Genomic DNA, 4,812 nt, shown 5'->3' with positions numbered 1-4,812 from the left:
GAAAAGCTTGCCACCTACCTGTGGAACTCGAGCATCGTGCATATTGGGCCATCAAGAAATTCAACTTTGACATGCAGCAAACGAGCTCAGAAAGAAGATTACAGCTGGCCGAACTTGAAGAAATTTGCAATGATGCATACGAAAATGCCAAGATTTACAAGCAACGAATGATAGTCTTCCATGACAAGCAAATTATGAGAAAATCTTTCACTCCAGGTTAGAAAGTGCTTTTATTCAATTCTCGCTTGCACCTATTCCCAGGTAAGTTACGCTCTCGATGGTCTGGTACCTTTATTGTTCATACTGTTTTTCCACACGGGGCAATTGAAATTACGGACCCAATGAACGGTGTCACATTTAAAGTTAATGGTCAAAGATTAAAGCCATATCTAGAGTACCAACCACATGGAGAGGACATCGAAATAAATTTGAGTGACCCACCAGATTTGAATTGATTTTTTTTCTTTTCTTTTCTTTTCGGTGATTTGATTTTTTTTTTATTATTCTTTTGCTAATTGAAATTATTTTTGCATAAGTGTGTTTATTTAACCATTAAGTTTTTTTTTCTTATCATTGTTAATCATGAGTACCATACTTAAACTGTTCCTCCTGAACATTCTTAAACCACTTCAACGTGTAAAATCTCATCTCAAAAGGCAGATTCGATTTTGTAAGACATGTCATATTTGGGCTCTGCAACCACCAGAGTTAGTATCCTATGTTGAGGGTTTAGAAAGCCAACTCAGAGACATTGAGAGAAGTGTTTACGACATCCAGTTGGAGCTTGAGGTAAATTCAATAAGAGGACGATTTTAATTTTCTTTGTGTGTTTTAATTTGTTTTTCTGTTTGTGTGCTTTAGTTTGTTACCCCGGTGAAGTGGCGGATAACGGTACTCCGTGACAATCAAGTCGGTTACTTCAGTTTCCCATAATAACTGATATTCTGAGGCAAAGGTATGGACAGAACCAAGATTCTAGTGAAGCTTCACAAGCGATTCCCTTCACTTTCTCAGAATGCCCTCTTTACGATCAATAAAGCCCGGTCCGAACACATGCGATTGCTCATGAGGAATAACATACCTGCTGACATCCATTGGTTAATTGAGGCTAAAGTACGATTGGCAGGTGAGTTACCTCCAAAATTTATTGCATACATGCCTGGTTGTGGTAAAGGAAATTATGCAAGAAAACGACGAGCTCGAAGAATTTCTGTTGCTTGTCATAAATGTGCCAGAATGAGTTGCGATAAAAACCATGTTCTTTAGGAATGATGTCTGATAACAGAAAAGATAAGATTCAATTCATTAGGGATGGCTTGAATAAGGAGTCATTGGATGATATCCTTCTGTCTCTTGAAACGCATCCCAGTGGATATGTGCAAGGAGCGATTCTCCAGTTATGGCCATTATTCCAGAAAGTGCATGCACGATATAGTCTCGGGAATCTGACTATAAACGACCATATTTGCCAGTTTATAAGAAAACTGGATGGGAAGCCTATCCTCGACCCAAAGAGGGCGTTCAAGCTGTTTCTGGACGTAAAACTAGAGGAAGATGTGAGCCACAGTCGCAACTACCTGTAAATATCCTTTTACTTCACTGTTATTTTATTTCACTGTTGTTTTATCTTTTCCATTATTGTCATTAATAATTTTATTTTACCATTATTTCTTTTTCTTTTTACTGTTTCCTTTTTGACTCGCGGGCCATGTGCTTTACACGTTATTTGACACTGACATGTTACCTCATACACAACTATGACCCACTGTCATTAAGACTCTTAAATGTGATTTTTTTTTGTCAAGCACTCACAAATTGTTTTTGAGAAGTATTCCAATGGCAGCTACTCATAATAGACAATTCAAGAACATTTGTTTACTTTCTGGATTTACCTATGGCAAACATAAAGAGTTCGTTGATGCAACCCTCGATCTTGGTCGAAGCATAGCAGAGAGAAAATTACATTTGGTGTATGGAGGAGGTAACCGAGGGTTATCAAAATTGGTCTCAGAAGCTGTTTTTGTCAGAGGAAGCCAAGTGTTAGGCATCATCCCAAGAGTCCTAAAACCTTTGGGCAGTTTGTCTGACTCACCGACTGGAGAAGAGTTAGTCGTCTCAGGTATGCAAGAAAGAATAACTGAAATGCTTAATCATGCTGATGCTTTTATTTTCCTTCCAGGAGATCTTGCAACACTAGAGGCACTTATCACACTAGCATCTTGGGCCCATCTACACATTCACCAGAAACCTATCGGTTTGTTAAATGTCAATAATTTTTATGATGGCTTTATCGCATTTCTTAACCATGCAATAAAAAACTCTTTCGTTCCTTCCAATGCGAAAAAACTTTTCATTTGTGCTCACACTGCTAATGAGCTACTTGATATGTTAGAAGCTTATCGACCGGAGCCAGACCCCTGGACCTTTGTGTTGGAGCGTCCAAATAATGATAGTAACAGTAGCCGCAGTAAGAAATACAAATTAGATTTAACTCTCCGCCTGTAAATATTTTTTTCTGTGTTGCACCACCCAGGTGATGTCTTTTAAACTCTACTTCTTTCCTTTAAAACATTGAGGACAATGTTTCGTTCTGGTTGGGGGGGAGGGAATAGTCGATAATTGTGGAATCTTGGTTAAGTTTTTACTAATTTTTTTGTTGTAGTGTGTAGTGACTTTAGAAACGCATCTTCATCGTTTGAAAAAAAAACAAAAAACAACAAAAAAAATTCAAAAAAAAAATTTCAGACATTTTCTTTTTCTTTATTAAGTTTTGATATTCATTTTTCTTCTTCTTTTTAATTTCTCCTTTATAAATATGTATTTTCAAATATTTGAGTCGAAGATGGCTGAATATGGAGTGTAGTGACTCTAGAAACGCATCTTCTTAGTTAAAAATTTATTAAAAAAAACATTTCTTTTTCTATCATTTTAAGTGTAACTTTTCTAATTAATTTTTCTACATCACTTTCACATTTCTGCATGCATATTTTCCTTTTATGTTTAGAATAGGTTGGGGGGTAGAATGTTGTTTAAAATAAAAAAAAAAATTTGTGATTTGTTTTAACATTGGATGACATGATTAATTTCAAATTTTAGTATTTGTATTATCTTTGGTCTTAAGTGATGTTACACTATATTTGCTACTCTACATGTTGATGTCGAAGACAAATAATGCTTGAAGGAATGAACATGTCATAATAAGTACCAAGTGAGTTTTTGAGCCTATCATTTTTCTTGGAGAGTAACCCTTTTTGCCCATTCTTTATACAGCTTAGCAATTTATTATTGTATACACGAGCTCTAGATTTCTTTAGAGTTAACCCTTCAAAAAAATTGTAAAATTACAAAAAAATAGAAGAAGAAAAAAATGTACGTTGCTACATTTGGAGGCCCATCTAACTAGTAGATATGAAAGGTTATTTAGAGCCCTAAAAGACGATGGAAAGGCCATTTTTGATCCGTTTGAGCCTTTCTAGCCATCCCTTTTGTGAAATATCCATAGTTAACCATTTTGAGCCTTTAAAAAAAAAAGAAAAAAAAAGCATTTTATTTGTTAAACTTATCATCTTGACCCACTCCGATTTGGAGTATTACCCGATGTCTTATAAGTTCCATCACCTATTTATGTTTGAGAAAAATGTAAATAATTATTTTGTTCAGTGACGTTGTGTCAAGCAAAAGCAAAAAAAAAAATTGTTTCAAAAAAGAAGAAGAAAAAAATAACAATAATAGGTGAAATCCACCTTGCAACTTCTAAAAAAAAAAAAAAATTCCTCTGCATTTTTCTGAAACATACACTTTATTTTCTTTATTTCCCTTCTTTGTTAACCATGTCCCTAGCCTACGTTACATCCTAATAAAAGTCTTTCTTGATTTTAGGGAACTATAGTCTGAAGTTGAAGCTAGTTATATCGGCTAAAAAGATGTAGTGATGCATAATAAAAAAAAAAGATAAATAAAGTGGGTTGACTAGCATTTTTGTTTGACTTGAGATCGTATTATTTCTAAGCTGAGGGCATATTTCTTTCATCTTGGTGAGAGCATGTGATATCACTTCTTGATTATTTTCTCTCAATTACCATTCATTGGAGTGACTATTTTTATTGGGTTTAATTTCTTTGTGAGAGTGTCACTACTTCCAGTGAGATTTTGGGGTTTGACATGTCATTCTTGAAGGTGACTATGACAAAGTCTACTGGGTTGCTTCATGTGGATGGTTGATGTGGGTGTGATGTTTCTTTAGACTTAAGATAATGCTTATACTTTTATTTGATTGTGATCATTAGTCTGATTGAATAAACAAGATTGTTTAAAAAAAATTTGTGTTTGAATTTTGTTTTCGCTTTATTTGCTAGGGACTAGCAATAAGCTAGTTGGGGGGTGTGTTGAGTGTTAGAAAATGTATATTTATAAAGGAGAAAATCGTCATTTTACATTTCACGTCTTACTAACAACCCTTACTTTTATGTATTTAAGGTTCTTGTAATTTAATTATGTGTGTTTTATTTTAATTAAGTATTTTGTGTATTTTAGGGCCATCATAGTCATTTCACAATAAACGAGAGATCAAACGGCAAAACGGACATCACTTTTGAACTCAGGACGGTCGAAAACCTTAGGAGGAGCATAAAAGGAAAAATGGCACTATTCACATGTACGGTACTATTCACGTGTCCGGTACTGTCTACGTTACTGTTCACGACACTGTTCACACAGACGGATCGATGACATGGCATTGACCGATGATGTGGCATTGACTGATGAGGTGTCATGATCCTGTTGGTCTAAAATTCTTATGAACTGTTGGTGGTG

The sequence above is a fragment of the Citrus clementina genome, unplaced genomic scaffold (genome assembly GCF_000493195.1).
Source record: "Citrus clementina cultivar Clemenules unplaced genomic scaffold, Citrus_clementina_v1.0 scaffold_4, whole genome shotgun sequence".
NCBI lineage: Eukaryota > Viridiplantae > Streptophyta > Magnoliopsida > Sapindales > Rutaceae > Citrus > Citrus x clementina.
This window is presented reverse-complemented; position numbering follows the sequence as displayed.